Consider the following 13,051-nt stretch of genomic DNA (forward strand, 5'->3'; position numbering starts at 1 on the left):
TCATAAACAAAGGAGAAATAGCAACCTTTACAGACAAGCAAATGCTGAGAGGTTTTGTCACCACCAGGCCTGACTTACAAGAACTCCTGAAGGAAGCACTAAATATGGAAAGGAAAAATTATTACCAGCCACTGCAAAAACATACCAAATTGTGAAGACCATAGATACTATGAAGAAACTGATGGGCTGGCATCATAATGACAGGATCAAATTCATACATAACAACATTAACCTTAAATGTAAACAGGCTGAATGCCCCAATTAAAAGACACAGACTAGCAAATTGGATAAAGAGTCAAGACCAATTGGTGTGCCGTATTCAGGAGACCCATCTCATGTGCAAAAACACACATAGGCTCAAAATAAAGGGATGGAGGAATATTTACCAAGCAAATGGAAAGTAAAGAAAAGCAGGGGTTTTTGCTATCTCTGATAAAACAGATTTTAAACCAACAAAGATCAAGAAAGACAAAGAATTACATAATGGTAAAGGGATCCATGCAACAAGAAAAGCTAACTATCCTAAATATATATGCAGCCAATACAGGAGCACCTAGATTCATAAAGCAAGTTCTTAGAGACCTACAAAGAGTCTTAGACTCCCACACAATAATAGTGGGAGACTTTAAACCCCACTGTCACTATTAGATCAACAAGACAGAAAATTAACAAGGATATTCAGAACTTGAACTCAGCTCTGGACCAAGTGGACCTAATAGACATCTACAGAGCTCTCCACCCCAAATCAACAGAATATACATTCTTCTCAGTACCTCATCGAACTTATTCTAAAATTGACCACATAATTGGTAGTAAAACACTGCTCGGCAAATGTAAAAGAACAGAAATCACAACAAACTGTCTCTCAGACCACAGTTCAATCAAATTAGAACTCAGGATAAAGAAACTAACTCAAAATCGTACAACTACATGGAAACTGAACAACCTACTCCTGAATGACTACTGGGTAAATAATGAAATTAAGGCAGAGATAAATAAGTTATTTGAAACCAGTGAGTATCCACTCATCTTCTAATGCAATTATTTCCAGGCTCACTTTTGAATCATCTTGTCCTGACTGCATCCTGACCAAGCACCAGTGTGGGTCCATAACTCAGAACCCCCACCCTCCACTGGCCCGAGGTCAGTTCCTCTGTCTTTTAGGTCTCACCAGATCCTTGTGACCCAGAAAGGTCAAAGCTAAGTATGGAAATTATGAAAAAATAATTCAGCTCTTTAGAACCAACTGTGTAACAGGCTAAATTTAGGCTTGATAGTCATTGTGGTCATTGGTGTGATTCGTTTTTTGGTTTGCATTTTTTTATTTTTTAGGAGACATGATCTTGCCCTGTCACCCAGGTCAGAGTACAGTGGTGCCATCACCACTCGCTGCAACCTCAACCTCCTGGGCTCAAGTGATCTTCCCAAACTTATCACGGGGTTCTATCCTGGTTTTGCTCATTTCCCGCCTCAGACTCCTGAGTAGCTGGGGCAACAGGTGTACACCACCACACCCAGCTAATTTTTAAACTTTTATTTGATAGAGACAGGGTACCACTGCATTGCCCAGCCTGGTTTCAAACTTCTGCCTTCAAATGATCCTCCCACCTCAGCCTCCCAAAGTGCTGGCATTACAGGTGTGAACCACCATGCCCAGCCTTGATTTGTGTATTTTTAAGATCTTTTAAAGCTTACATAGTAAAGTTGGCATGATTTTGTTGAAATATGTCAAATTTGAGTGTGTGTGTAATCAATATTTAAATGTATTAGAACATATTATTTTAGGCCGGGCTTGGTGGCTCATGCCTGTAATCCCAACACTTTGGGAGGATGAAGCAGGTGGATCACCTAAGGTCACGGGTTCAAGACCAGCCTGACCAACATGGTGAAACCCCGACTCTACTAAAAATACAAAAACTAGCCGGGCGTGGTGGCAGATACCTGTAATCCCAGCTACTCTGGAGGCTGAGGCAGGAGAATCACTTGAACCCAGGAGGCGGAGGTTGCAGTAAGCCAAGATCGCGCCATTGCACTCCAGCCTGGGCAACAAGAGTGAGACTCTGTCTCAAAAAAAAAAAAAAAAAAACTTTACAAATTACATTCCAATGTATTATTATTTAATATTATCTAAAGATTTATAAATGTTTGTTAGATTTATAGTTGTAAAAGCTTATCATTAAACCAAGTACAAATAGTTCTTAAGTTAAAAAAAAAACTGGTCCTTCAGAGCTGAAAGATGCCTTGATAAAGAAACCTTGATAAAGAAAAAAGTCATGATGAGGCCCAGGGCTGCTCTTTGCTGTGGGAAGCCACTGGAGGGTTTAAGCAGGCAAGTGAAATAAATCTTTTTTAAAAAAAGGTTAGTGGGAGTCAAGAGTTGAAGCTGTGTAATCCTGGGGCCTCCTTCCCCTCTGAACTCGATTCACTCATTCACTGATTCAACAAACACATGTCCAGTGGCTCTTTGTGGCTCTGGCAGTGTCCTGGGGACTGTGAGGTAATCACAAATAGTGACCAGAACTCCAAATACCAGAGATGAATCCAACACCGGGACGGCAATTCATTAGAAAGTGTAAAGTCCTATGGAACTATTACTTCTGGTTTGGAGAACCAGGAGCAGTTCCATAGTTAAGGAGGAACCTGTTTCCTCCTTAACTCGGAATGACGTTCCAGTAATGAGCTGAGGTCCAGGAACAAAGAGGTCAAGAATTTTCCAGGCAGGGCCTGTGGTCCCAGAGCCATTAATGTGTCTTTCATTGTAATCATTCATTGCCAATTCATTTTGACTATTGTTGCTTTAGCGCCTATAAAGTGGGTCAGTACCAATTAAAGCTAATTTATAATGATAAATCTATAAGACAGAAAGGCAACTCTTTGCTAATGTATTTGCCAGAATGTGATACCCCAGGAAAGTTTTAATTTGCTGTCACCGCAGTTATCACTTTTACATGAATATTAATGATATGCATTATAAGAAAAATGTGGCATATTGGGTTTCTGGAAAAGGTTGACTTTTATCTGTATGTCACTATTTTATGTTTATGACTACAAAGAATGAGAACTCTGTAGGCAGTAAAACAGAGTTGGGCCATCTCCACAGAGTAAGGAGTCAGCAAAGGGAAGTGCGGGCAGAGGTTCGAGGAGGGTGGGCAAGACTGGAAATCTTCTTGTGGCCAGTGAGAGAGCAAATGTGGCCGAAGCACCCGGCAAGGCCCCTGGATGGCAATGTGGGCTTGGTGTAGGCGGGTGGCCGGGAAGAGAGGGGTGTGTGTGTGTGTGTGTGTGTGTGTGTGTGTGTGTGTGTGCATGTGCATGCATGAGTTCCAGGCCACCTCAGTTTCTTCATGTGATTCATGAAACTGACACTGATTTTTACCTCCTTTTCCAACAACCCTCCCTGGCCATCCTGTGGTATATAATTGTCTTATATACCAAGGGTCGTACCTTGGTTTAGGTCATTTCCCCAACTGAAATGCTGAAATGAGCTCTTGAGGCCCCTCTTGGCTGCTGTCCTGCCTGCCCCAGGCTCCCACCACAGTGGTTATGAAACCATGGAGTATGAATACAGAAAACTCAACCCAAGAAAGATGAGTGGCAGCCAATTTTTATATGTGACAGCGTCAGGTTAAATTACATTTTCTTGCAGAAACCCTAACATTAGTGAACATCATTTTAAAATTGATTAATCATATCTAAGACTACGGAGAGCCTTACAAAGACAGCTCTTGTCCCTTGCCTTTGGAAAACTAGACCACAGCCACCTGGATGGCAGGGTCCCATCACTGGCTGTCATGAGGCTTAGCGCGCTGCTCCCACCTGCTCACACACTGCGCACCACATGTAGTTTTGAGCAACTCCATGCATCATGTTCATTTTCCTCTCTCTGCAGCCCATCTCCAGGGCCTTGCTTTGTCTGTCGCGTCTCTGTTCTCCCCATCATACAGGGGATATTCAATTTAAAAATGAATCAAAGGAACACAAATTTTGAAACCAAAGACCTGATGGGCCTGTTGCTAGCCAGGTGACCTGCAGCACATCCCTTACCCTCCCACACCCTAGCCTTCCCCTCTGATCAGTTGGAGAGACAAAGGCTGGTGATGTGGAGAGCACCTCTCCTAGGGCCAGGTTCATAGGCGGCACCTCAAGCCTCAATGGCAAAGACACTTCTCTGGTTAAATGCACATGTAAAACAAAATTTGCCCATTCTTAGGCAGCTAGAATTTTTTTTTTTTTTTTTTTGAGACGGAGTCTTGCTCTGTCGCCCAGGCTGGAGTGCAGTGGCCGGATCTCAGCTCACTGCAAGCCCCGCCTCCCGGGTTCACGCCATTCTCCTGCCTCAGCCTCCCGAGTAGCTGGGACTACAGGCGCCCGCCACCTCGCCCGGCTAGTTTTTTGTATTTTTTAGTAGAGACGGGGTTTCACCGTGTTAGCCAGGATGGTCTCGATCTTCTGACCTCGTGATCCACCTGTCTCGGCCTCCCAAAGTGCTGGGATTACAGGCTTGAGCCACCGCGCCCGGCCAGGCAGCTAGAATTTTTACCAAACTAAAAAATCAAGTAAGCACAGGTAGGTTTGGGTATAAAGGCAAGTGCCATAATTTAAGGAGCTAATGGCTTAGAGCAAAAGGAGGCCAAACAAAAAAACAGGCATTTTGACTGCCATGACATGTACACATTTGTACAATCTGCCCATTTGTTTGTTAAAAAATAATCAGGCCTCAAAACCGTGGAACTTTCACTGGAGCATCAGCAGAAACAATTAACCATCCCAATAAAAGGGATTGCTGGGCTGACTCTCCACCCTACTGTCACACTCACCCATTGTCACAGCCAGTGGATCCTTTGTGTCCTTAAACCTTGTGTCCTTTTGAAAGGTAGATCTCTGCAGGCATTCTCCTCTAATAGAGGATTGTTTCATCAAAATTACAAATCTGATCCAACTAATTTTTAAGTACAGAGGAAGATGAATTCAGTAAGGTTGCAGGATACATTATCAATATACAAAAATCAGTAGCATGTCCATACACAAATAACAACTTAGCTGAAAAAGAAATCAACACAACAATCCCATTTATGATGGCATCAAAAAAAAGGAATAAATTTAATGAAGGAGGTGAAAGATTTGTACACTAGAAACTATAAAACATTGATGAAAGAAATTGAAGAAGACACAAATAAATGAAAAATATCCCTTGCTCATGGATCAGAAGAATTAATATTCTTAAAATGTCCATACTACCCAAAGTGCCATATGAAATAAGTGCAATCCCTATCCGAATCCTAATGGCATTCTTCACAGAAACAGTAAAAACAATCCTAAAATTGATATGGAACTGCAAAGACTCTAAATAACCAAAGTGATCCTAAGAATGAAAAAGTTGGAGGCATCACACTTCCTGCTTTAAAATTTTATTACAGGCACGTGGGCTCCATAGCTCAGTGGTTAGAGCACTGGTCTTGTAAAATTATATTACAGGCTGGGTACAGTGGCTCACGCCTGTAATCCCAGCACTTTGGGAGGCTGAAGCGGGCGGATCACCTGAGGTCAGGAGTTTGAGACCACACTGGCCAACATAGCAAAACCCTGTCTCCACAAAAAATACAAAAATCAGCCGGGCATGGTGGCTGGTGCCTGTAATCCCAGCTACTCAAGAGGTTGAGGCAGGAAACTCACTTGAACCTGGGAAGCAGAGGTTGCAGTGAGCCAAGATTGCACCACTGCATTCCAGCCTGGGCAATAGTGCAAGACCCCATCTCAAAATAAAAATTATATTTCAAACAAAGGTGATTATCAAAACAGTATGGTACTAGGATGAAATCAGCCACATAGACCAGTGGAACAGAAGAGAGAGCCACATGTATTCAACTACTGTTTGACAAGAGCACAAAGGGAACACAATGGGGAAAGGATAATCTCTGCAGTAAATCGTGCTAGGAAAACTGGGTTTCTACATACACTTGAATGAAATTGGTCCCTTATCTTACACCATACACACAAATCAACTCCACATGGATATAAGACCTGAAGCTGTAAAACTCTTAGAGAATAGGAGAAGGTGGGGAAAAAGCAACTTGACATGAGCCTTTTCAATGAATTTTTTGGTTATCACACCAGAAGTTCAATCTACAAAAACAAAAATAAATGAGACTGCATAGCTGGGCACAGGGTCTCACGCCTGTAATCTCAGCACTTTGGGACGCTGAGGCGAGTGGATCACCTGAAGTCAGGAGTTCGAGACCAGCCTGACCAACATGGAGAAACCCCGTCTCTACTAAAAAAAAAAAAAAAAAAAAGAAAGAAAAAACACACACACACACACACAAAATTAGCCAAGTGTGGTGGTGTATGCCTGTAATTCCAGCTATTTGGGAAGCTGAGGCAGGAAAATCACTCGAACCCAGGAGGTGGAGGTTGCAGTGAGCCGAGATCATTCCATTGCACTGCAGCCTGGGCAACAAGAGTAAAACTCTGTCTCAAAAAAATAAAAATAAAAAATAAATGAGACTACAAACTAAAAAGCTGCACAGCAAAGGAAACTATCAACACAATGAAACAGCAGCCTATGGATTGGGGAAAATATTTGCAAACCATATATCTGATAAGGGGTTAACAGCCAAATTTACAAAGTATTCATACAACTCAATAGCAGAAAAACAAATAACTTGGTTTAAAAAATGGGCAAAGGACCTGGACAGACATTTTTCCAAAGAAGACGTAAAAATGGCCAACAGAATATGAAAAGGTGCTCATCGCTAAGCATCAAAGAAATGCAAATCAAAACCATCATGAGCTATCTCTTAAAAGACCACACCCATTCAGACAGCTCTGATCAAAAAGACAAGTAATAACAAGTGTTAGCAAAATAGAGCTACCATATGACCCAGCAATCCGTCTTCTGGATATATACCCAGAGAAAATGAGATCATCACCTCAGGAAGATGTCTGTACTCTCATGTTCTCCCAGCATTACTCACAGTAGACAAGAATTGGAAACCACCAACGTGTCCGTCAGTGGATGAATGCACCAAGAATCTGTGTGTGTGTGTGTGTGTGTGTGTGTGTGTGTGTGTGTGTGAGACACACAATGGAATACTATTCAGCCTTACAAAAAGGAGATCCTGCTATTTGCCACAACATGGATGAGCCTGAAGGATATTATGCTAAGTGAAATAAGCCAGACACAAAGAAAACTAGTGCATGATCTCACTTACGTGCGGGAAAAGTCAAATATACAGAGATAGGGAATAAAACAGTGGTTATGGGGTAGAGGGAGGAAATGGGGAGATGTAGCTTAGAAGTTACGAAGTAGTAGGTACGTAGGATGAACGAAGCTAGAGAGCTTTGTGGTAGTGGTGAGAAAGCTTTCCTCTGGACCCCCAAACAGGAACGTATCGGGAGGGGTGGTTGGCACATAACAGGTTTTTTCTTAGCACCATGTCCCTTTCCCTTGAGGCGTCCTGGGATTTAGGGCTGGAAAGGGTGGGGTGGAGGAGAGAGGAAGAAGAGAGGGAATGTGAATGGGTGCAGGCCATAGCGTGATCTTTTCCTGCTTAGAATCCTGCATCATGAGGTAGACCTGGAGAAGGGAAGCCCCCTGAACGGGCTACGGACCACTGTGTGACTGTGGGCCAGTCACTTAACATTTTTTTACATTTCTTTTTCTATTTTTTTTTTCACCCAGGCTGGAGTGCAATGGCACCATCTCGGCTCACTGCAACCTCTGCCTTCCGGGTTCAAGCGATTCTCCTCCCTCAGCCTCCCGAGTAGCTGGGATTACAGGCACTCATCCATACTCAGCTAATTTATATATTTTTTAGTAGAGACGGGGTTTCACCATGTTGGCCGGGCTGGTCTCGAACTCCTGACCTCGTGATCCACCCACCTCGGCCTCCCAAAGTGCTGGGATTACAGGCGTGAGCCACTGCACCTGGCCTAAATTTCTTAATTTTAATTTTTGTGAGTACATAGTAGGTGTATATATTTATGGAGTACATGAGCTATTTTGATACAGGTCTGCAGTGTGTAATCACATCATGTAAAATGGGGTCTTCAGCCCCTCAAGCATTTATCTTTTGTGTTACAAACAATCCAATTATACTCTTTTAGTTATTTTAACATATACAATTTATTATTGACTAAAGTCACCCTGTTGTGCTAGCAGATACTAGGTCTTACTCTATTTGTTTTGTACCCACTAACCCTCCCCACTGCCCACCCCCAGTCACTAACTTCTTTCTTTTTTTTTTTTTTTTTTTGAGACGGAGTCTCGCTCTGTCTCCCAGGCTGGAGCGCAGTGGCATGATCTTGGCTTATTGCAAGTTCTGCCTCCCGGGTTCACACCATTCTCCTGCCTCAGCCTCCCGAGTAGCTGGGACTATAGGCACCCACCCCAGCTAATTTTTTTGTACTTTTAGTAGAGACGGGGTTTCACCATGTTAGCCAGGATGGTCTCGATCTCCTGACCTCGTGATCCACCCGCCTTGGCCTCCCAAAGTGCTGGGATTACAGGTGTGAGCCACCGTGCCCAGCCCCAGTCACTAACTTCTGAGACACCAAGATGAGCGTGGGATTCAGTGGTCTGCAAGTTCCTCCCAGTTGCAACATTCTGACCCCACAGTCCAGGGTTCCCCAGCAGAGCTTGCTAAGAGGGTGGCCTTGAGGACACCTGCCAGCCTGTCCCCAGATGCCCACTCTGGCCCCCAGTCACATTCTTTCTGTGACTCTCACACTCCAAAGACCTTTCCTGCCCCAACTGCTTATAACTATACATACACATGGTTGTTTTTTCCCCTCTCTTTTAAGGAAATACTTTATATATTTTTGTTTGTTTCAAAAATTGTGTGGAAATTAACATTTGTTGTCTTGGGATAGTGTGAGGCACGGAACAAGAACATCATTTCATTTCTTCATGATCTTCTGTCTCCTGGCGAGACACCCCGCACCTCTCCTTTGGCTTATAGGGGGGCGTTTAGACAGGACCTAGTGATCACCAACTCTACTTATGACAGGTGTTGGGTAAAAGTTTGCCATGTGAATAAATGAATGTATTCATCCTTAAGGTCCTCTCATTTTCCCCTAGAGTAGCCCAGAGCCTCATTTCAACCTGATAGCCTCAGTGCAGACTGTGATGTGCCCCGTTGAAGCCCCAGCTGGCATGCAGGGCAGTGGGCTCAAAGTGAGGGGCGAGAAGTGGGTATTAAATCTTTATACCTACTTATAAATAATTTATTAAAACTATTCCTGTATTAAGATATTTATACTTATTTTAGCCCTACCCTTTTTGCTTCTTTGCAGATGTGGTTTCTGCAATAATATATTAATACATATACGGCATTTATAATAAAAATATTCATACACATTCATACTCGGGGCGGTGCTCACGATTTTTTATTAATTGAAGCGCAGGAGTAAAACTTGGGAGAAGCAGCTAGGAGAAGCAGCTTTGCCACCTCCTGCTTTCCAGAAATGGAGGAGGAGTTCCCTAGCAAAGGCGTGGAGACGGCTGGGGATTTGTTCATTCTGCAGTGAGTGTTGAGATAGCAGCTGAAGCAGCAATTGAAAACGAATGAACGAGCTTGGGATTTATTTTCCTCTTGTGGGAAGACATGAGGAAATGGATAAAGCAGAGGACAAAGGCTGGCCCAGCAGCTTTGGTGACTTTCGTTTTAGGGTATTTCTTTCTACAGTTCCAAAATGTTTGAAAGGAGACTAACAGCAGTTGTGTTTTGGCCTCAAAAGTTTTCTGCAGGACCCCCCACGCCCTGCCAGGGACACGAATGGGTGCCAGCATCTGAGCGCCTGTGACTCGGGTCCCGCAGCCCCTACGCTGCCCGCCCCAGGCCCTCTGGCTGCCGCCTGGTGCTGTGGACACCTGGTTAATAAAAGGGAAGCATTTGGGGTGCAATAAGAAAAGCTGTAGTAGAACCCCAGCATGTTCCTCAGGTTTAAAAAGGGGACTGTTCTCAAGAGAGAGCAAGGGAACAGTAGATGAGATAAATAGCTCACATAGCATTTTATTTTCTTGCCATATACTACTTTAATGCCTACCATGGGCCAGGCATTGTCCAGAGTCCTAAACACAGGAACTCAGTTATTCTTCACAATAGCCTTGGTGCGTACAGGCATTCACCATTTTACAGATGAGCAGTTCGAAGCTCAGAGAGGTAGCGGCACTTGCCTTGGCTCACAGTGCTCTGAGCCCCAGCTGCGCTCCCTCCCGGCCCCTGCAGACTCATGGAGGTGGGGGCTGGAGTGTGCTTTGCTCCTTCTTTGAGCTTAAAGCAGCTGGGGCCTGTCTGGTCCTGGAGTCTCTCTTGTGTTTTTTCCAGTAGGGATTCCCAACCCTTTTGGAATTATCTTGTTTGGTTTCACAAAAGGCCCTTCTAAAGATAATCTTATTTTATGTGGAATATGTCTATGTAATATGATTACAAAGATGGCATTGCTTACACTGCTTTGCATGTTTTCAGCTCGTACTCTATGGAAGTCCTCCTATCCCAGGTATTCTGTACACACTCATTCTCATCCTTAAATTCAACCTGCAAGGAACAGACTTGTGCCCATTTCATGAAAGAGAAAATAAAAGCCAAGCGGCTTGTCCTTCAGCTAATGAAAGCAAAGGCATGAGCCCAGGTCTGTGCTGATGTTCTCTGTTAGAGGACAAAATTAAGTGTAAACAAAAGTCCATCTTGTTGCAGCCGAGGGAGATGACTAGTTTCACCCAAGGATTTGATTGTAGCTGCTGAGTGGTGTGTGTCCCACCTTGCCTGGGACAGTCCCAGCTTACACCTGTCAGCCCACACTACCTTTCCGTCTCAGAAGTGTTCCAACTTGCAGGGTGAGCTGCGTGGCCCCTGCCTGCCCTGCCTGGGGCTGGATACCACGCGCCTTCCCTGGAGACGGAGGCGCGTGTACGCCTTCCCTGGAGACGGAGGCGGTGTAGGCAGCTTCAGCCCCTCGGCCTGATTGCTTTTGATCCAGTGGAGTTTTGAAGTTTTCTGTTCTGTTGGGCTTCATTAAGCTCCCAGTTGGTCTAAGGTGCCCCACCCTCCCCCATTCTAAATGTTTCGTGGTTCTTGGTATTGAGGTTAACAAATTAGCCCAATTAGATGGATAAATTAGTCATTCTAACTTTCTAAAGTCCCGCTGGAGGAGCTTTGCGAAATAGCATTTATAGTTTTCTAACAAGCAAGTTAAAGGACGCCAGCATGTGGCATTTGTTTAAGAGTAAAATGTCTTAAACAATGCCCTACTTAAAAACAGATTTCAAGATTTGCTCCAGGACAGACCCTGAGCAACGTGGCAGAGTGGCACCCCTGTGTCGCCTGGTACAAGCGTTTCCAAACCGGCTGTCTTGATTTAGGGAGCTATGGCCAAGTACAGCGGAATTTACTGAAACCCACATTTAACTCCAAAGCTTCATGTTTGCCAAATTGTTTTTTCTGCACCACCCAAGAATTTCTAACAGACTTCAAAACAGACTGCTTTGAATTCCGTCTCAGTATTAAATGGTGAAGAGCCAGCAACTCAAAGGAGATTAAAAAGGAACCCCTCAGAAGAGCTTGGCACTGGGGGCTGGGAAGCAATGGGGGAAAAGCACACTGTCCCTTAATGGCTAATTCAGAATGCATAAGCGTTTTAACCTCCCTAGGGCTCAGGTGCTCGTGTGTATAAAAGTGACAGTAATCCCCACCTCACAGGGTTACTGGAGGATTAAATGAGATAATGCATATAATGTGCCTGAAACATAATAGGCACTCAATAAACTTCAGGTCCCTTCCTTCCTTCCTGGCTCCTTTCAACTTTTAGCCTCAGATGCCGGTGTCCCTGTTCCTGGCTCAACTGGCTCTTCAAACAATCTTATTAATGCCTATTAAAATGAAACCCAATAAAAGTGCCAATATTTGGTGTTGAAATAATTGATGTAGCAGAGTAAGCCCCTGAAGCACCCAGGCAGGCCCCTGGTACAATTTAGCCTCACACCTGGGGGATGAATTTCACAACTGTAATTGCTACCATATAATTCTTATTAATGTTGTGCTATAATTCCTATTTATTCCACGGGGCTTGTAAATGCATTAGGACTTGTCAACATATTATTTTACACTGTTTATGATCTGTAGAATTACGTCCTTCAGGGTTGTATTGTGCAAAAGCTCCAAATAAATGGCTTTGGGCCTCATTAAAAAAGAGCGAAGCGAGGCTGCCTGTTGGAGTGGTTCTCCATCCCTGCCGTCTTGCACAGAAGTCAGTAGAGTCTATTTCAATTCGATTCTTAGCAGAGCTCTTCACCCTTAGGAATATAAGAGAATCCCTGCTTCCTGTCTGAGCTGCGTGGCTGCGATGGGCCAGCCCTAGCAGGAAGCGTGGCATGAGCTGAAGGGCAGACGCAGTGCCTGGGACTGCGTGTGTAGAGGATCGCTTCGTCTTCCAGGACGAGTCGCTGCTGGTGATTTACCCTCAGAGCTCCTGGCCTTCTGTGCCTCTTGCTCCCTAGCCTGAGGGTAACCATCTTTTAGTTCCAAATTTCCCAGCTCAAATCTATAAAGAAAAACACCTGAAATTCATTCCTACTGGAAATGCCTAAGAAGTCCAAAACGTAACCCCTGACCCTGGAGATTTTTGCATTTACTAGGCCAGTAAAGCATAAAGCTAAGGGGACAGGGTTCTGCTCATTTGGGAGTGTCAGGCACTAGTGTGGGGAGTGTGAGGAGTCTGTCATCGTTGCTTATTTTTGGTTTTGGCCCCAGAGCGAGTCTTCCCTGTGCCTTCGCAGCCACAGGCTGGGCTGCCGTAGAACCGAGTTAATGTTCTTGCTCCGCCAACTCCTAGCCACGAATTGCTGGGAAGCCCTTGCCCTGGTCTCTTAGGTGGGAACGCAGGGCTCTTGCTCCCAGGGTTGTAAGGGAATAGTCATGTTTGCAGTCACTTGGTGCCGCGAGTGCCCTCTCCTTGGGCCGTCAGCGCTGCGCTGCCACTGCCACGTCTCCTGTCCTGGGAGTGGCCGGGTGAACCTGTGGGGAGATGAGTGCTCCTGACAGTCCTTGCCCTT

The 13,051-nt window shown here is 44.5% G+C and overlaps 1 protein-coding gene across 4 annotated transcripts in view; it reads left to right on the top strand.

Annotated features, from left to right (window-relative positions):
• Positions 1–13,051, top strand: part of JAZF1 (JAZF zinc finger 1) — a 349,506-nt gene that overhangs the window by 326,199 nt on the left and 10,256 nt on the right. The window lies entirely within an intron of this gene.

This window comes from Macaca fascicularis, chromosome 3 (genome assembly GCF_037993035.2).
Source record: "Macaca fascicularis isolate 582-1 chromosome 3, T2T-MFA8v1.1".
Taxonomy (NCBI): domain Eukaryota; kingdom Metazoa; phylum Chordata; class Mammalia; order Primates; family Cercopithecidae; genus Macaca; species Macaca fascicularis.